General features: G+C 45.8%; 1 protein-coding gene across 3 annotated transcripts in view; it reads right to left on the bottom strand.

The window, feature by feature from the left end:
• The window catches only part of LOC139765712 (disintegrin and metalloproteinase domain-containing protein 10-like), a 310,501-nt gene that overhangs the window by 240,578 nt on the left and 47,378 nt on the right, over positions 1–22,545 (bottom strand). The window lies entirely within an intron of this gene.

The raw sequence follows: 22,545 nt of genomic DNA, 5'->3' as shown, positions 1-22,545 counted from the left end.
TACACAATGATGGTACAGTTAGTGGTTATAATGATGGTACACTTAGTGGTACACAATGGTGGTACAGTTAGTGGTTATAATGATGGTACACTTAGTGGTTATAATGATGGTACAGTTAGTGGTTATAATGATGGTACACTTAGTGGTACACAATGATGGTACAGTTAGTGGTTATAATGATGGTACACTTAGTGGTTATAATGATGGTACAGTTAGTGGTTATAATGATGGTACACTTAGTGGTACACAATGGTGGTACAGTTAGTGGTTATAATGATGGTACAGTTAGTGGTTATAATGATGGTACACTTAGTGGTTATAATGATGGTACAGTTAGTGGTTATAATGATGGTACACTTAGTGGTACACAATGATGGTACAGTTAGTGGTTATAATGATGGTACACTTAGTGGTTATAATGATGGTACAGTTAGTGGTTATAATGATGGTACACTTAGTGGTACACAATGATGGTACAGTTAGTGGTTATAATGATGGTACACTTAGTGGTTATAATGATGGTACAGTTAGTGGTTATAATGATGGTACACTTAGTGGTACACAATGGTGGTACAGTTAGTGGTTATAATGATGGTACAGTTAGTGGTTATAATGATGGTACAGTTAATGGTTATAATGATGGTACAGTTAGTGGTTATAATGATGGTACAGTTAGTGGTTATAATGATGGTACACTTAGTGGTTATAATGATGGTACACTTAGTGGTACACAATGGTGGTACAGTTAGTGGTTATAATGATGGTACAGTTAGTGGTTATAATGATGGTACAGTTAGTGGTTATAATGATGGTACACTTAGTGGTTATAATGATGGTACACTTAGTGGTACACAATGGTGGTACAGTTAGTGGTTATAATGATGGTACAGTTAGTGGTTATAATGATGGTACAGTTAATGGTTATAATGATGGTACACTTAGTGGTTATAATGATGGTACAGTTAATGGTTATAGTGATGGTACAGTTAGTGGTTATAATGATGGTACAGTTAGTGGTTATAATGATGGTACAGTTAATGGTTATAATGATGGTACAGTTAGTGGTTATAATGATGGTACAGTTAGTGGTTATAATGATGGTACAGTTAATGGTTATAGTGATGGTACAGTTAACATATATGATCAAAGTAAAACAGTTGATATCATATATTTAGATTTTCAAAATGCATTTCAAAAGTTCCACATCCAAGTTTAACAAACAAAAGTAATTACAATGTACACATGGGGGGATTGTAGTTCAGTAGTTAAGATATTGGTTAACTGTCGTAAACATATGAGTTGTGACAGGTGATTTAGAACAAAGTAAACATTTCACAGAAGCAGTTAAAAAGGCGAACCATAATATGTAGATATATCTACATATATATATAGATATATCTACAAATATAGATATATCTACATATATATGACCATAATATGTAGATATATCTACATATATATAGATATATCTACAAATATAGATATATCTACATATATATGACCATAATATGTAGATATATCTACATATATATATAGATATATCTACAAATATAGATATATCTACATATATATGACCATAATATGTAGATATATCTACATATATTTAGATATATCTACAAATATAGATATATCTACATATATATGACCATAATATGTAGATATATCTACATATATATAGATATATCTACATATATATGACCATAATATGTAGATATATCTACTGTGACCATGATATGTAGATATATCTACTGTGACCAGTGGCAGGGTAAGGACACACACACACACACACACACACACACACACACACAGTACAAAGGTCAACAAATATGTATGAGAGTTGAGGAGTCTGAGTGAGCAAGACAACAATGTAACTACCGAAGGACCTTGTACACCGGAAGACTAAACAAGAGGTGATTCATGAAGACAATAATAGACTGGGCCCACAAAGTTCAACCTTCTCCTATGTTTCATGGGATTTTCCGCCTTACAGTTATCTAACATCTCACTATCTAACAACTGTGGCTTAACAACCAATCAATTATCACAACTTGTGTTGTTAATAAGTTGTAAGGAAATGTTTTGAACTTATAAGAGACGATTTAAACATATATGTAAACATATCTAAACATATATTAATTATATTATATATTAAATATATATATATTTAAACATATATTAAACAAACATATTTAAACATATATCATATAATATATATATATATATATATATATATATATATTTTTTTTTTTTTTTTTTTTTTTTTTTATACTTTGTCGCTGTCTCCCGCGTTTGCGAGGTAGCGCAAGGAAACAGACGAAAGAAATGGCCCAACCCCCCCCCCCCCCCCATACACATGTACATACACACGTCCACACACGCAAATATACATACCTACACAGCTTTCCATGGTTTACCCCAGACGCTTCACATGCCTTGCTTCAATCCACTGACAGCACGTCAACCCCTGTATACCACATGACTCCAATTCACTCTATTTCTTGCCCTCCTTTCACCCTCCTGCATGTTCAGGCCCCGATCACACAAAATCTTTTTCACTCCATCTTTCCACCTCCAATTTGGTCTCCCTCTTCTCCTCGTTCCCTCCACCTCCGACACATATATCCTCTTGGTCAATCTCTCCTCACTCATTCTCTCCATGTGCCCAAACCATTTCAAAACACCCTCTTCTGCTCTCTCAACCACGCTCTTTTTATTTCCACACCTCTCTCTTACCCTTACGTTACTTACTCGATCAAACCACCTCACACCACACATTGTCCTCAAACATCTCATTTCCAGCACATCCATCCTCCTGCGCACATCTCTATCCATAGCCCACGCCTCGCAACCATACAACATTGTTGGAACCACTATTCCCTCAAACATACCCATTTTTGCTTTCCGAGATAATGTTCTCGACTTCCACACATTTTTCAAGGCTCCCAAATTTTCGCCCCCTCCCCCACCCTATGATCCACTTCCGCTTCCATGGTTCCATCCGCTGACAGATCCACTCCCAGATATCTAAAACACTTCACTTCCTCCAGTTTTTCTCCATTCAAACTCACCTCCCAATTGACTTGACCCTCACCCCTACTGTACCTAATAACCTTGCTCTTATTCACATTTACTCTCAACTTTCTTCTTCCACACACTTTACCAAACTCAGTCACCAGCTTCTGCAGTTTCTCACATGAATCAGCCACCAGCGCTGTATCATCAGCGAACAACAACTGACTCACTTCCCAAGCTCTCTCATCCACAACAGACTTCATACTTGCCCCTCTTTCCAGGACTCTTGCATTTACCTCCCTTACAACCCCATCCATAAACAAATTAAACAACCATGGAGACATCACACACCCCTGCCGCAAACCTACATTCACTGAGAACCAATCACTTTCCTCTCTTCCTACACGTACACATGCCTTACATCCTCGATAAAAACTTTTCACTGCTTCTAACAACTTGCCTCCCACACCATATATTCTTAATACCTTCCACAGAGCATCTCTATCAACTCTATCATATGCCTTCTCCAGATCCATAAATGCTACATACAAATCCATTTGCTTTTCTAAGTATTTCTCACATACATTCTTCAAAGCAAACACCTGATCCACACATCCTCTACCACTTCTGAAACCGCACTGCTCTTCCCCAATCTGATGCTCTGTACATGCCTTCACCCTCTCAATCAATACCCTCCCATATAATTTACCAGGAATACTCAACAAACTTATACCTCTGTAATTTGAGCACTCACTCTTATCCCCTTTGCCTTTGTACAATGGCACTATGCACGCATTCCGCCAATCCTCAGGCACCTCACCATGAGTCATACATACATTAAATAACCTTACCAACCAGTCAACAATACAGTCACCCCCTTTCTTAATAAATTCCACTGCAATGCCATCCAAACCTGCTGCCTTGCCGGCTTTCATCTTCCGCAAAGCTTTTACTACCTCTTCTCTGTTTACCAAATCATTTTCCCTAACCCTCTCACTTTGCACACCACCTCGACCAAAACACCCTATATCTGCCACTCTGTCATCAGACACATTCAACAAACCTTCAAAATACTCATTCCATCTCCTTCTCACATCACCGCTACTTGTTATCACCTCCCCATTTACGCCCTTCACTGAAGTTCCCATTTGCTCCCTTGTCTTACGCACCCTATTTACCTCCTTCCAGAACATCTTTTTATTCTCCCTAAAATTTACTGATAGTCTCTCACCCCAACTCTCATTTGCCCTTTTTTCACCTCTTGCACCTTTCTCTTGACCTCCTGTCTCTTTCTTTTATACTTCTCCCACTCAATTGCATTTTTTCCCTGCAAAAATCGTCCAAATGCCTCTCTCTTCTCTTTCACTAATACTCTTACTTCTTCATCCCACCACTCACTACCCTTTCTAAACAGCCCACCTCCCACTCTTCTCATGCCACAAGCATCTTTTGCGCAATCCATCACTGATTCCCTAAATACATCCCATTCCTCCCCCACTCCCCTTACTTCCATTGTTCTCACCTTTTTCCATTCTGTACACAGTCTCTCCTGGTACTTCCCCACACAGGTCTCCTTCCCAAGCTCACTTACTCTCACCACCTTCTTCACCCCAACATTCACTCCTCTTTTCTGAAAACCCATACTAATCTTCACCTTAGCCTCCACAAGATAATGATCAGACATCCCTCCAGTTGCACCTCTCAGCACATTAACATCCAAAAGTCTCTCTTTCGCACGCCTGTCAATTAACACGTAATCCAATAACGCTCTCTGGCCATCTCTCCTACTTACATAAGTATACTTATGTATATCTCGCTTTTTAAACCAGGTATTCCCAATCATCAGTCCTTTTTCAGCACATAAATCTACAAGCTCTTCACCATTTCCATTTACAACACTGAACACCCCATGCATACCAATTATTCCCTCAACTGCCACATTACTCACCTTTGCATTCAAATCACCCATCACTATAACCCGGTCTCGTGCATCAAAACCGCTAACACACTCATTTAGCTGCTCCCAAAACACTTGCCTCTCATGGTCTTTCTTCTCATGCCCAGGTGCATATGCACCAATAATCACCCACCTCTCTCCATCAACTTTCAATTTTACCCATATTAATCGAGAATTTACTTTCTTACATTCTATCACATACTCCCATAACTCCTGTTTCATGAGTATTGCTACTCCTTCCCTTGCTCTTGTCCTCTCACTAACCCCTGACTTCACTCCCCAGACATTTCCAAACCACTCTTCCCCTTTACCCTTGAGCTTCGTTTCACTCAGAGCCAAAACATCCAGGTTCCTTTCCTCAAACATACTACCTATCTCTCCTTTTTTCACATCTTGGTTACATCCACACACATTTAGGCACCCCACTCTGAGCCTTCGAGGAGGATGAGCACTCCCCGCGTGACTCCTTCTTCTGTTTCCCATTTTAGAAAGTTAATACAAGGAGGGGAGGATTTCTGGCCCCCCGCTCCCGTCCCCTCTAGTCGCTTTCTACGACACGCGAGGAATACGTGGGAAGTATTCTTTCACCCCTATCCCCAGGGATAATATACATATATATATACATATACACATACACACACATACACATACATACGCACATACACACACACACACACATACATATATATACATATGAAAAATGTAAGAAACAATATATATATATATATATATATATATATATATATATATATATATATTTTTTTTTTTTTTTTTTTTTTTTTTTTTCTTTTTTTTTTTTTTGCTTTGTCGCTGTCTCCCGCGTTTGCGAGGTAGCGCAAGGAAACAGACGAAAGAAATGGCCCAACCCCCCCCCCCCCCATACACATGTATATACATACGTCCACACACGCAAATATACATACCTACACAGCTTTCCATGGTTTACCCCAGACGCTTCACATGCCTTGATTCAATCCACTGACAGCACGTCAACCCCGGTATACCACATCCATCCAATTCACTCTATTCCTTGCCCTCCTTTCACCCTCCTGCATGTTCAGGCCCCGATCACACAAAATCTTTTTCACTCCATCTTTCCACCTCCACTTTTGGTCTCCCACTTCTCCTCGTTCCCTCCACCTCCGACACATATATCCTCATGGTCAATCTTTCCTCACTCATTCTCTCCATGTGCCCAAACCACTTCAATACACCCTCTTCTGCTCTCTCAACCACGCTCTTTTTATTTCCACACATCTCTCTTACCCTTACGTTACTTACTCGATCAAACCATCTCACACCACACATTGTCCTCAAACATCTCATTTCCAGCACATCCATCCTCCTGCGCACAACTCTATCCATAGCCCACGCCTCGCAACCATACAACATTGTTGGAATCACTATTCCTTCAAACATACCCAGTTTTGCTTTCCGAGATAATGTTCTCGACTTCCACACATTCTTCAAGGCTCCCAGGATTTTCGCCCCCTCCCCCACCCTATGATCCACTTCCGCTTCCATGGTTCCATCCGCTGCCAGATCCACTCCCAGATATCTAAAACAATTCACTTCCTCCAGTTTTTCTCCATTCAAACTCACCTCCCAATTGACTTGACCCTCAACCCTACTGTACCTAATAACCTTGCTCTTATTCACATTTACTCTTAACTTTCTTCTTTCACACACTTTACCAAACTCAGTCACCAGCTTCTGCAGTTTCTCACATGAATCAGCCACCAGCGCTGTATCATCAGCGAACAACAACTGACTCACTTCCCAAGCTCTCTCATCCCCAACAGACTTCATACTTGCCCCTCTTTCCAAAACTCTTGCATTTACCTCCCTAACAACCCCATCCATAAACAAATTAAACAACCATGGAGACATCACACACCCCTGCCGCAAACCTACATTCACTGAGAACCAATCACTTTCCTCTCTTCCTACACGTACACATGCCTTACATCCTCGATAAAAACTTTTCACTGCTTCTAACAACTTGCCTCCCACACCATATATTCTTAATACCTTCCACAGAGCAACTCTATCAACTCTATCATATGCCTTCTCCAGATCCATAAATGCTACATACAAATCCATTTGCTTTTCTAAGTATTTCTCACATACATTCTTCAAAGCAAACACCTGATCCACACATCCTCTACCACTTCTGAAACCACACTGCTCTTCCCCAATCTGATGCTCTGTACATGCCTTCACCCTCTCAATCAATATCCTCCCATATAATTTACCAGCAATACTCAACAAACTTATACCTCTGTAATTTGACCACTCACTTTTATCCCCTTTGCTTTTGTACAATGGCACTATGCACGCATTCCGCCAGTCCTCAGGCACCTCGCCATGAGTCATACATACATTAAATAACCTTACCAACCAGTCAACAATACAGTCACCCCCTTTTTAATAACTTCCACTGCAATATCATCCAAACCCACTGCCTTACCGGCTTTCATCTTCCGCAAAGCTTTCACTACCTCTTCTCTGTTTACCAAATCATTTTATTTAAACATATGTTCCTAGTGTGTACATGGAGTCATCTTCCTTCTGATAAATGTATATTTACAGTATATATTGATTCATCATACATATAAGGTATGCAATATGTAGCATTATGTATGACACACACTTCCCTCTACATGACAGACTGGCTTCTACATGACACAGTGGCTTCTACATGACACACTGACTTCTACATGTGGGTTGCTGTACATTACCACAGCTACACGATTAGTGTCCCACAACACCACAGCTACACACAAGGGTATGTAAGTGTTGTTCACATCACCACAGCTACACGAGGGTTCTCCCACATCACCACAGCTACAAGAAAGATGCCTCACATGACCACAGCTACACGAAGGATGCCTCACATCACCACAGCTATACTAGGGTTGCGCCACACTATCACAGCTACGCCAGGGTAGCGCCACAGTGGTCACTACAGCTACGCCAGGGTAGCGCCACAGTGGTCACTACAGGTACGCCAGGGTAGCGCCACAGTGGTCACTACAGCTACGCCAGGGTAGCGCCACATCACCACAGCTACGCCAGGGTAGCGCCACAGTGGTCACTACAGGTACGCCAGGGTAGCGCCACAGTGGTCACTACAGGTACGCCAGGGTAGCGCCACAGTGGTCACTACAGCTACGCCAGGGTAGCGCCACAGTGGTCACTACAGCTACGCCAGGGTAGCGCCACAGTGGTCACTACAGCTACGCCAGGGTAGCGCCACAGTGGTCACTACAGCTACGCCAGGGTAGCGCCACAGTGGTCACTACAGGTACGCCAGGGTAGCGCCACAGTGGTCACTACAGCTACGCCAGGGTAGCGCCACAGTGGTCACTACAGCTACGCCAGGGTAGCGCCACATCACCACAGCTACGCCAGGGTAGCGCCACAGTGGTCACTACAGCTACGCCAGGGTAGCGCCACAGTGGTCACTACAGCTACGCCAGGGTAGCGCCACAGTGGTCACTACAGCTACGCCAGGGTAGCGCTACAGTGGTCACTACAGCTACGCCAGGGTAGCGCCACAGTGGTCACTACAGGTACGCCAGGGTAGCGCCACAGTGGTCACTACAGCTACGCCAGGGTAGCGCCACAGTGGTCACTACAGCTACGCCAGGGTAGCGCCACAGTGGTCACTACAGCTACGCCAGGGTAGCGCCACAGTGGTCACTACAGCTACGCCAGGGTAGCGCCACAGTGGTCACTACAGCTACGCCAGGGTAGCGCCACAGTGGTCACTACAGCTACGCCAGGGTAGCGCCACAGCGGTCACTACAGCTACGCCAGGGTAGCGCCACAGTGGTCACTACAGCTACGCCAGGGTAGCGCCACAGTGGTCACTACAGCTACGCCAGGGTAGCGCCACAGTGGTCACTACAGCTACGCCAGGGTAGCGCCACAGTGGTCACTACAGCTACGCCAGGGTAGCGCCACAGAGGTCACTACAGCTACGCCAGGGTAGCGCCACAGTGGTCACTACAGCTACGCCAGGGTAGCGCCACAGTGGTCACTACAGCTACGCCAGGGTAGCGCCACAGTGGTCACTACAGCTACGCCAGGGTAGCGCCACAGTGGTCACTACAGCTACGCCAGGGTAGCGCCACAGTGGTCACTACAGCTACGCCAGGGTAGCGCCACAGTGGTCACTACAGCTACGCCAGGGTAGCGCCACAGAGGTCACTACAGCTACGCCAGGGTAGCGCCACAGTGGTCACTACAGCTACGCCAGGGTAGCGCCACAGTGGTCACTACAGGTACGCCAGGGTAGCGCCACAGAGGTCACTACAGCTACGCCAGGGTAGCGCCACAGTGGTCACTACAGCTACGCCAGGGTAGCGCCACAGTGGTCACTACAGGTACGCCAGGGTAGCGCCACAGTGGTCACTACAGCTACGCCAGGGTTGCAGATGTTCCCTCGTGAGGTATTGTCCCATGTTCACCAACACGAGTACAGGAGACGACCGTAAAGGTGATATTACTTCCCAAGTGATGGGAGCAACGACCATAGTGTGGTGATCGTTAGGATCATTATAATGTCATACAGAGCAAAACACAGGAAAGGTCATATTTGCCCGCCCGCAGAACGCCACAAAGGTCACTTGACGTGGGCCCTCATCATGGCGTGGTAGTGGTGTGGGGGTGGGTTAAGGCACCGCTCCCCCTGTGGGTGGCTGGGTGGGTTAAGGCACCGCTCCCCCCTGTGGGTGGGTGGGTTAAGGCACCGCTCCCCCTGTGGGTGAGTGGGTGGGTTAAGGCACCGCTCCCCCCTGTGGGTGGGTGGGTTAAGGCACCGCTCCCCCCTGTGGGTGGGTGGGTTAAGGCACCGCTCCCCCCTGTGGGTGGGTGGGTTAAGGCACCGCTCCCCCTGTGGGTGAGTGGGTGGGTTAAGGCATCGCTCCCCCTGTGGGTGAGTGGGTGGGTTAAGGCATCGCTCCACCCTGTGGGCGGGTGGGTTAAGGCACCGCTCCCCCTGTGGGTGAGTGGGTGGGTTAAGGCACCGCTCCCCCCTGTGGGTGGCTGGGTGGTTTCAGGCACCGCTCCCCCCTGTGGGTGAGTGGGTGGGTTAAGGCACCGCTCCCCCCTGTGGGTGGGTGGGTTAAGGCACCGCTCCCCCCTGTGGGTGGGTGGGTTAAGGCACCGCTCCCCCTGTGGGTGAGTGGGTGGGTTAAGGCATCGCTCCCCCTGTGGGTGAGTGGGTGGGTTAAGGCACCGCTCCCCCCTGTGGGTGGGTGGGTTAAGGCACCGCTCCCCCCTGTGGGTGAGTGGGTGGGTTAAGGCACCGCTCCCCCCTGTGGGTGAGTGGGTGGGTTAAGGCACCGCTCCCCCCTGTGGGTGAGTGGGTGGGTTAAGGCACCGCTCCCCCCTGTGGGTGAGTGGGTGGGTTAAGGCACCGCTCCCCCCTGTGGGTGGGTGGGTTAAGGCACCGCTCCCCCCTGTGGGTGGGTGGGTTAAGGCACCGCTCCCCCTGTGGGTGAGTGGGTGGGTTAAGGCATCGCTCCCCCTGTGGGTGAGTGGGTGGGTTAAGGCATCGCTCCATACTGTGGGTGGGTGGGTTAAGGCACCGCTCCCCCTGTGGGTGAGTGGGTGGGTTAAGGCACCGCTCCCCCCTGTGGGTGGGTGGGTTAAGGCACCGCTCCCCCTGTGGGTGAGTGGGTGGGTTAAGGCACCGCTCCCCCCTGTGGGTGGGTGGGTGGGTTAAGGCACCGCTCCCCCCTGTGGGTGGGTGGGTTAAGGCACCGCTCCCCCTGTGGGTGAGTGGGTGGGTTAAGGCACCGCTCCCCCCTGTGGGTGGGTGGGTTAAGGCACCGCTCCCCCTGTGGGTGAGTGGGTGGGTTAAGGCACCGCTCCCCCCTGTGGGTGGGTGGGTTAAGGCACCGCTCCCCCTGTGGGTGGGTGGGTTAAGGCACCGCTGCCCCCTGTGGGTGGGTGGGTTAAGGCACCGCTCCTCCTGTGGGTGGGTGGGTTAAGGCATCGCTCCCCCTGTGGGTGGGTGGGTGGGTTCAGGCACCGCTCCCCCCTGTGGGTGGGTGGGTTAAGGCACCGCTCCCCGCTGTGGGTGAGTGGGTGGGTTAAGGCACCGCTCCCCCTGTGGGTGGGTGGGTTAAGGCACCGCTCCCCCCTGTGGGTGAGTGGGTGGGTTAAGGCACCGCTCCCCCTGTGGGTGAGTGGGTGGGTTAAGGCATCGCTCCCCCTGTGGGTGAGTGGGTGGGTTAAGGCATCGCTCCACCCTGTGGGTGGGTGGGTTAAGGCACCGCTCCCCCTGTGGGTGAGTGGGTGGGTTAAGGCACCGCTCCCCCCTGTGGGTGGGTGGGTTAAGGCACCGCTCCCCCTGTGGGTGAGTGGGTGGGTTAAGGCACCGCTCCCCCCTGTGGGTGGGTGGGTTAAGGCACCGCTCCCCCTGTGGGTGAGTGGGTGGGTTAAGGCACCGCTTCCCCCTGTGGGTGAGTGGGTGGGTTAAGGCACCGCTCCCCCTGTGGGTGAGTGGGTGGGTTAAGGCACCGCTCCCCCTGTGGGTGAGTGGGTGGGTTAAGGCACCGCTCCCCCTGTGGGTGAGTGGGTGGATTAAGGCACCGCTCCCCCCTGTGGGTGGGTGGGTTAAGGCACCGCTCCCCCCTGTGGGTGGGTGGGTTAAGGCACCCACCCACGGATCACATGATCCACCCATGGCTCACATGATCCACCCATGGATCACATGATCCACCCATGGATCACATGATCCACCCACGGATCACATGATCCACCCATGGATCACATGATCCACCCATGGATCACATGATCCACCCACGGATCACATGATCCACCCATGGATCACATGATCCACCCACGGATCACATGATCCACCCACGGATCACATGATCCACCCATGGATCACATGATCCACCCATGGATCACATGATCCACCCATGTTGTGGCTCGTATTTAGCCAGTGTTGACGTGTTTACATCCTGCTCATGTGTTGCCCTGTTCGCTATGCATGGCGGAAGTGATGACCATTTGTTTCCACCAATAAAATGTGGAAATTTATTCTCCATAACTACAACACATATGGCAGCCTTCCTACTGTATCTGGTGCTGTCAGGTTGGCTCAAAATACATGCCAGTACAGGAAACATAGAGAAGAATTCAGTTACACAATGTACTCATCATTATCATCATAATTATCATCATTATCATCATAATTATCATCATAATTATCATCATTATCATCATAATTATCATCATAATTATCATCATTATCATCATATAAATAAGAAAGTAATTTGAACCTGGTTCAAGACGCCATTGAAATCATCACTACTGTTAATATATATATATATATATATATATATATATATATATATATATATATATATATTACTACCGAGGTTATATAATGACTGGGGTGATAAATTATCAGTATCAGAAGCTAACATTTACACGAAACAAATACACATTTCACTTGCAAATTCACACATCATAAATACTGAAAACAATTTCAAAAGGGATATCACATTTTCCCTGTTGTACTTGTAAATCTAGTGATATGTATATATATATATATATATATATATATATATATATATATATATATATATATATATATATATATATATAGATAGATAGATAGATAGATAGATATACATATATACAAGAGCCACAATACACTTGTACCTAGAGGACCAGCACAGCGTCAGGTACCGTCGTCTGCTGACGGCGTCAGGAGCCCTGATGTGCTGACAGAACCTGTGTTGTGATGACGACATCAGGTACTGCTGACGATGTCAGGTACCGCGCTCTGCTGACGACGTCAGGAGCCCCCAGAAAGGAGCCTGGGTCCAGGACCAACACACACACAACCGTCCACCACTATGGAACTATAATGAGAGCGGTAACTGCTCGGTAACTTCTACACTCGGTCTATAACGCGGAGAGTTGCCATGAGTCGCCACATATAATGAGAGCGGTAACTGCTCGGTAACTTCTACACTCGGTCTATAACGCGGAGAGTTGCCATGAGTCGCCACATATAATGAGAGCGGTAACTGCTCGGTAACTTCTACACTCGGTCTATAACGCGGAGAGTTGCCATGAGTCGCCACATATAATGAGAGCGGTAACTGCTCGGTAACTTCTACACTCGGTCTATAACGCGGAGGGTTGCCATGAGTCGCCACATATAATGAGAGCGGTAACTGCTCGGTAACTTCTACACTCGGTCTATAACGCGGAGGGTTGCCATGAGTCGCCACATATAATGGGCGCGGTAACTGCTCGGTAGGATCTACACACGGTCTATAACGCGGGGGTTGCCATGAGTCGCCATAGAAAATGATAATGAAAACGATAACCATATTATATTCTATACTCGGTCTGTACCGCGGAGGGTTGCCATGAGTCGCCATAGGAAATGATAATGAAAACGATAACTTCGTATTATGTTCTACACTCGGTCTATAACGCGGAGGGTTGCCATGAGTCGCCACAGAGAGTGATAATGAGAGGGGTAACTTCTGTATATGTTTACCACAGCGCTTCCTACCGCCAGGCAGACAGCGCTCAAAATTGTCGTTTTTTTCGAATTACCACATGGAAGAAAACGTGATATATATGAGAGAGAGAGAGAGAGAGAGAGAGAGAGAGAGAGAGAGAGAGAGAGAGAGAGAGAGCAGTAAGAGGCCACCAGTTAATGGTTCAAGTGCGTGTGGCCACACATCCTCCACAAGCCTTAACTTAACTCAACAATCTCAACTATGGTTTAATATCTTAAAATTTCCGCCACGACAAAATATTGGGATTCTTGCCACATACTTCCACAGGTGGCGCTGCTCTCCTCTCTGCCCTCCACCAACTGTATTGATATATATATATATATATATATATATATATATATATATATATATATATATATATATATATATATATATATATTCCCTGGGGATAGAGGAGAAAGAATACTGCGTGTCGTAGAAGGCGACTAAAAGGGAAGGGAGCGGGTGGCTGGAAATCCTCCCCTCTCGTTTTTTTTTTTTTTAATTTTCCAAAAGAAGGAACAGAGAAGAGGGCCAGGTGAGGATATTCCCTCAAAGGCCCAGTCCTCTGTTCTTAACGCTACCTCGCTATCGCGGGAAATGACGAATAGTATGAAAAAAAAAAAAAAAAAAAAAAAAAATATATATATATATATATATATATATATATATATATATATATATATATATATATATATATTATCTTGTGAGATATTGATGCTAAGAAATATGTTAATGACCCCGGAGGTGGATCACCAGCCCTTCTCTCTCTCTCTCTCTCTCTCTCTCATTTGTATTCATTTTCTAAAATCGGGAAAACGGAAGAAGGCGTCGAGCGTGGTATGCTGTCATCCATGCTGACCTCAGTATGCTGTCATCATCACTAGTGCTGGTCATCATGATGAACAATGCTGTTGTCATCATCAGTTGTAACCATGTTGTTCAAGGTCACGGTAATACTCAGCTGCAACACAGCATCAGCCAGAGTTACCAGCAACACAGCACCAGCCAGAGTTACCAGTGTGTGTGTGTGTTACAGTACACCATGTTGGAGTACTGTACAATTCTCCATGCGTCGGGGCTAACGTGTCCTCCACCTGTACATCACACAGTACAGTATGGATGCGTCGTACGGTAATCATCCCCCTTGTGAGTACGTGTCTCACACGTGTGAGCGGGATTATGAGCATGGGGGAGTGTTCACATGTCAGGAGCCACCCATGACCAGCGAGCAGTCGACCAGGAAGACTGTACACAGGGAGGACATGACCCATCCCTCCCTCCACTGTACACAGGGAGGACATGACCCATCCCTCCCTCCACTGTACACAGGGAGGACATGACCCATCCCTCCCTCCACTGTACACAGGGAGAACATGACCCATCCATCCCTCCACTGTACACAGGGAGGACATGACCCATCCCTCCCTCCACTGTACACAGGGAGAACATGACCCATCCCTCCCTCCACTGTACACAGGGAGGACATGACCCATCCCTCCCTCCACTGTACACAGGGAGAACATGACCCATCCCTCCCTCCACTGTACACAGGGAGAACATGACCCATCCCTCCCTCCACTGTACACAGGGAGGACATGACCCATCCCTCCCTCCACTGTACACAGGGAGGACATGACCCATCCCTCCCTCCACTGTACACACAACGGGCAGGTATATTGCCAGTGTTCGTGGTGAGGCCAGGTATGCACACATGACTTTAACCTATAAAACCAAAACTAATGTAAAGAACATTTGATTCTTTGCGTCTTGTGCACAACATGTACACATACCCACCATCATGATGCACAACATGTACACATACCCACCATCATGATGCACAACATGTACACATACCCACCATCATGATGCACAACATGTACACATACCCACCATCATGATGCACAACATGTACACATACCCACCATCATGATGCACAACATGTACACATACCCACCATCATGATGCACAACATGTACACATACCCACCATCATGATGCACAACATGTACACATACCCACGACCCGAGCAGTCACAACCCCCCCCCCCCAAACAAGAGCCTCCCCCAAATTTCTCTGTTAATTGGGTGGATTTCAGAATGGTGGATGCAGCTTACAGGCTTCTCCACCAATCAGACGCGTAGCAACTCCTCCAGAATTGCCAATTTCGACACAGAAATGAGAGTTGGTCACTCACAGCTCCACACTCCTCTTTACAACAACAACAACAACAATAGCATGTGAGAGTAACATCTTATATATATATATATATATATATTTTTTTTTTTTTTTTTTTTTTTTTTTTATACTTTGTCGCTGTCTCCCGCGTTTGCGAAGTAGCGCAAGGAAACAGACGAAAGAAATGGCCCAACCCCCCCCCCCCCATACACATGTACATACACACGTCCACACACGCAAATATACATACCTACACAGCTTTCCATGGTTTACCCCAGACGCTTCACATGCCTTGCTTCAATCCACTGACAGCACGTCAACCCCTGTATACCACATGACTCCAATTCACTCTATTTCTTGCCCTCCTTTCACCCTCCTGCATGTTCAGGCCCCGATCACACAAAATCTTTTTCACTCCATCTTTCCACCTCCAATTTGGTCTCCCTCTTCTCCTCGTTCCCTCCACCTCCGACACATATATCCTCTTGGTCAATCTCTCCTCACTCATTCTCTCCATGTGCCCAAACCATTTCAAAACACCCTCTTCTGCTCTCTCAACCACGCTCTTTTTATTTCCACACATCTCTCTTACCCTTACGTTACTTACTCGATCAAACCACCTCACACCACACATTGTCCTCAAACATCTCATTTCCAGCACATCCATCCTCCTGCGCACATCTCTATCCATAGCCCACGCCTCGCAACCATACAGCATTGTTGGAACCACTATTCCCTCAAACATACCCATTTTTGCTTTCCGAGATAATGTTCTCGACTTCCACACATTTTTCAAGGCTCCCAAAATTTTCGCCCCCTCCCCCACCCTATGATCCACTTCCGCTTCCATGGTTCCATCCGCTGACAGATCCACTCCCAGATATCTAAAACACTTCACTTCCTCCAGTTTTTCTCCATTCAAACTCACCTCCCAATTGACTTGACCCTCACCCCTACTGTACCTAATAACCTTGCTCTTATTCACATTTACTCTCAACTTTCTTCTTCCACACACTTTACCAAACTCAGTCACCAGCTTCTGCAGTTTCTCACATGAATCAGCCACCAGCGCTGTATCATCAGCGAACAACAATTGACTCACTTCCCAAGCTCTCTCATCCCCAACAGACTTCATACTTGCCCCTCTTTCCAGGACTCTTGCATTTACCTCCTTTACAACCCCATCCATAAACAAATTAAACAACCATGGAGACATCACACACCCCTGCCGCAAACCTACATTCACTGAGAACCAATCACTTTCCTCTCTTCCTACACGTACACATGCCTTACATCCTCGATAAAAACTTTTCACTGCTTCTAACAACTTGCCTCCCACACCATATATTCTTAATACCTTCCACAGAGCATCTCTATCAACTCTATCATATGCCTTCTCCAGATCCATAAATGCTACATACAAATCCATTTGCTTTTCTAAGTATTTCTCACATACATTCTTCAAAGCAAACACCTGATCCACACATCCTCTACCACTTCTGAAACCGCACTGCTCTTCCCCAATCTGATGCTCTGTACATGCCTTCACCCTCTCAATCAATACCCTCCCATATAATTTACCAGGAATACTCAACAAACTTATACCTCTGTAATTTGAGCACTCACTCTTATCCCCTTTGCCTTTGTACAATGGCACTATGCACGCATTCCGCCAATCCTCAGGCACCTCACCATGAGTCATACATACATTAAATAACCTTACCAACCAGTCAACAATACAGTCACCCCCTTTCTTAATAAATTCCACTGCAATACCATCCAAACCTGCTGCCTTGCCGGCTTTCATCTTCCGCAAAGCTTTTACTACCTCTTCTCTGTTTACCAAATCATTTTCCCTAACCCTCTCACTTTGCACACCACCTCGACCAAAACACCCTATATCTGCCACTCTGTCATCAGACACATTCAACAAACCTTCAAAATACTCATTCCATCTCCTTCTCACATCACCGCTACTTGTTATCACCTCCCCATTTACGCTACTTGTTATCACCTCCCCATATATATATATATATATATATATATATATATATATATATATATATATATATATATATATATCTTTTTTTTTTTCTTTTTTCCCACACATTCTTCAAGGCTCCCAGAACCTTTGCCCCCTCCCCCACCCTATGATTCACTTCCGCTTCCATGGTTCCATCCGCTGCCAGATCCACTCCCAGATATCTAAAACACTTCACTTCCTCCAGTTTTTCTCCATTCAAACTTACCTCCCAATTAACTTGACCCTCAACCCGACTGTACCTAATAACCTTGCTCTTATTCACATTTACTCTCAGCTTCCTTCTTTCACACACTTTACCAAACTCAGTCACCAGCTTCTGCAGTTTCTCACCCGATTCAGCCACCAGCGCTGTATCATCAGCGAACAACTTACTTCCCACGATTCCTGCCCAACCTACACACATTCTCCTTCATTACCTACATCAGCTCTACTTCTCCTCCCTCACTCTACACATCTCCTCCCTCTCTCTACACTTCTCTTCCCTCACTCTACACCTCCTCCCTCACTCTACACTTCTCTTCCCTCACTCTACACTTCTCCCTCACTCTACACTTCTCCTCCCTCACTCTACACATCTCCTCCCTCTCTCTACACTTCTCCTCCCCCACTCTACACTTCTTCTACCTCACTCTACACTCCTCCCTCACTCTACACATCTCCTCCCTCTCTCTACACTTCTCCTCCCTCTCTCTACACTTCTCCTCCCTCACTCTGCACTTCTCCCTCACTCTACACTTCTCCTCCCTCACTCTACACTTCTCCTCCCTCTCTCTACAACTCTCATTGCTCCTCCCTCACTCTACAACTCTCATTGCTCCTCCCTCTTCCCACGACCCTAACCTTCCCTTCTGTACGACCTTCCCTCCCTTGACCTGCCCGCGTCAGGGGATCGACCCAGGAGCTGGGTGTTGCTAGGTGACGTTAAATCGTTCAATGTTGATGCTCAATGGAATTAAGCAGCGTGGAACCCCTCACTGTGTACACCCCCCCCCCCCTGACGCCTAACTAGTCACCTGAGTGACACCTGACAACCAGGCACAATTGCCTTGTTTCAGGGGGGGGGGGTCACCCCGCTCGTTAAGAGGTCGTTGGTATTGGTGTAGTATATCTCTGGCTACTTGTTTAGCATTTCCTGAAGGATGAACTGTACGTTATGTGTGGGGTCGACGTCTCTGTGGCAGGGGGAAAAATGGTGGAGTAGAATTTTATCATCTGAGACTTAAAGAGAGAGAGAGAGAGAGAGAGAGAGAGAGAGAGAGAGAGAGAGAGAGAGAGAGAGAGAGAGAGAGAGAGTCGAAAGCGGTCCGCCTAATAAACTTTGTGAGGCTAACTTCCAAACTTGACCCGCTTGCCCTACGCCTCAATGTTGGTTCACTTTCCCTCTTCTGTACGTACTATTCTGGTTTTTGCTCCCGAGAGCTGGCTGCTTGTGTGCCCCTCACCACCGGCTAGACCACACAATACTCAGCAATCTCTCTATATGTATGCATATGTGTGAATGTGTATATGTTGATTGTATATATATATATATATATATCTTTCTTTCTTTCATACTATTTGCCATTTCCCGCATTAGCGAGGTAGCGTTAATAACAGAGGACTGGGCCTTTGAGGGAATATCCTCACCTTGGCCCCCTTCTCTGTTCCTTCTTTTGGAAAATTGAAAAAAAACGAGAGGGGAGGATTTCCAGCCACCCGCTCCCTCCCCTTTTAGTCGCCTTCTACGACACGCAGGGAATACGTGGGAAGTATTCTTTCTCCCCTATCCCCAGGGATAATATATATATATATATATATATATATATATATATATATATATATATATATATATATATATATAGCTGTGTAGGTATGTATATTTGCGTGTGTGGACGTATGTATATACATGTGTATGGGGGGGGTTGGGCCATTTCTTTCGTCTGTTTCCTTGCGCTACCTCGCAAACGCGGGAGACAGCGACAAAGTATAATAAAAAAAAAAAAAAAATATATATATATATATATATATATATATATATATATATATATATATATATATATACGAAGAGACGTAGCTAGGACGCCATTTGGTAAACATGCGATCGTCCAAGACAGACAACGAGCGTATCATAAACTTATGTGAACAAGAAGGTCAATTGTTTACAAATTCTATCAACAATAAAGTTATCCAATTTGTATAGACCTTCACTAATATCAAGGTTATAATTCTTTGTGTATCTAATAATAGAAGATTCGATTATATTTCTCGTGGTATTGGAGTTAGAGTTATTAACTGAGATGGCATTACTCCAGTCAATACCATGATCATAGTTTTTAACGTGATTAAACAAGGCATTTGATTCTTGTCCCGTTCTCATACTATATCTAAGTTGCTTACGTCTAACAGAAAGACCCATACCAGTCTGCCCAACATAAAATTTATCACAATTTCTAAATGGCACTTTATAGATGCATCCAAGAGAATTTTCTGGTGAATTCCTGATTAAGATATTCTTTATAGTGTTACTGTTGTTGATGACAACATTTACATTAAAGGATTTAAGCAACATCGGAAGTAAAGTAAAATTATTATTAAAAGGGAGAACTAAAAGATTCTTGGTGTCAATGGAAGGTTTGGACTCAACTCTATAAAATGATTTCTTTGCTAACCTAAGGGATTTAGTATCTACTGCTAGCAATGATAACACAACGACCTAACTACTGCTAGCAATGATAACACAACAGGTGGAGGGACACAGATGAGACCCCCCAGCAGGAGGGACACAGACAGTATGTAGTCCTCAGTGCTGGTCTACATCTTGCCATACAGTGTCGTAGATTCTCTGTTATGATCCAACTTTATCATGTTATTATATAACATCGGATTCTGTGTTATGACTCCATATATTCATGGTTGTTACATGTCAATCATATATTCATATTCCAGGTTAGGATATTCTTCGCCAAGAATGATTTTCGTGTTGTGATGTTGTATAGTTGTGGAAACTTCACTGTATAACGCTATATCACCGTCCATGATGACGTACACCATTAGAACTGAAGGCCAGACCAACACACACAGTCATCACCAGAGGTAGAGGTTGTTTTGATGACTTGTTGTTGTTGATGACAACTGTGTTGTTGCATGACCCCCTGCCAGGTTTACGATCCTGATGTACGACCCTGGTCTATAACCAGTGATGGGTCGTGTTATGGTGGGGGATGGTAGGGAGAGGTTGTGGTTTAGATGCGACAGTGTGGTTCCTGCTACCACAGCTGCTGTGGTTGTGGTAGAGAGTTGGATGGCTCTCTACCACTGATGATGATGATGATGATGATGACCAAATGACCTGAGATGTGACATGATGACGAGGGACACCGTCGTGTGCACCACAGATGCACGAAAACCCTCCTCAGGGATCCTAACTTGAGGCATTCAAGTCTAGTCATGGAGTCCTCAGATCCGACATTTCCCATCTGTCAAGTTCCTATACCAGAGAGGGAAGCTGCCTCACATAACAGCCACAGGGGATATACTGCTCGGCACACACTGTAAATAAACCCATAAATTTACGATGTAAATAACCCGCGTTGGGGCGCGCTACTACCACTACACTTTTACCTTACGTAAACACATGGAAACACAACTTGGAAATCATTTTTGTACCGACACCAACTTGTGTTTGTCTCCAGCAACACATGAACTTACACAGACCCAGACATGTGTGCACCTTCATTGAAGTGTGTATATATGTGTGCACCTTCATTGAAGTGTGTATATATGTGTGCACCGTCACTGAAGTGTGTATATATGTGTGCACCTTCATTGAAGTGTGTATATATGTGTGCACCTTCATTGAAGTGTGTATATATGTGTGCACCGTCACTGAAGTGTGTATATATGTGTGCACCTTCATTGAAGTGTGTATATATGTGTGCACCTTCATTGAAGTGTGTATATATGTGTGCACCGTCACTGAAGTGTGTATATATGTGTGCACCTTCATTGAAGTGTGTATATATGTGTGCACCTTCATTGAAGTGTGTACATATGTGTGCACCTTCACTGAAGTGTGTATATATGTAAATCTGCCACATAAAGCTAAATGAAGCCTGTGTGTTACAGGTGTTTTGTGGAAAATGTTTGAATTCGTGATGTATCTTCCCCCGTGGATGACAGGCCAGAGATCAAACCCCACCCGCCATTCTGACCCCTTAATGTATAACATCAGACTCCACAAACCCCACTCGCTGACAAGGTCAGTCTGCTAACCTAACCTAACCTAACCTAACCTAACCTAACCTAACCTACCCTAACCTAACCTAACACTCGTCCACCTCCCCTCACCTGGCCACAGCACTCGTCCACCTCACCTCACCTGGTCACACCACTCTCCACCTCACCTCACCTGACCACACCACTCGTCCACCTCACCTCACTTGGCCACACCACTCGTCCACCTCACCTCACCTGACCACACCACTCGTCCACCTCACCTCACCTGACCACACCACTCGTCCACCTCACCTCACTTGGCCACACCACTCGTCCACCTCACGTCACCTGGCCAGGTACTTGAGCAATACCCAGACGTTCAGTATCTGCCCAGCACCACTCATGTTTCTCTGTCAATCTTTGCTCCACATTACATTGTCCTGGTGAGTTTCTTGGTGGGAGATGAATTCTGGTAACTGATGGTGAGTTCCAGTTTAGAAAACCTGGTAACTGCTTGTAAGTTCCACTCAAAGAATGAACTTTGGTTAATGGTTTTGAGTTTCGGTGGAGGGGAATGGTCTCTGGTAACTATTGGTGAGTTCCAGTGGAGGGAACTCT

This window comes from Panulirus ornatus, chromosome 55 (assembly GCF_036320965.1).
Source record: "Panulirus ornatus isolate Po-2019 chromosome 55, ASM3632096v1, whole genome shotgun sequence".
In the NCBI taxonomy this organism is placed as follows: Eukaryota; Metazoa; Arthropoda; class Malacostraca; order Decapoda; family Palinuridae; genus Panulirus; species Panulirus ornatus.
Note: the sequence above shows the minus strand (reverse complement) of the source record. Positions and strands in the feature narration are given on the sequence as shown.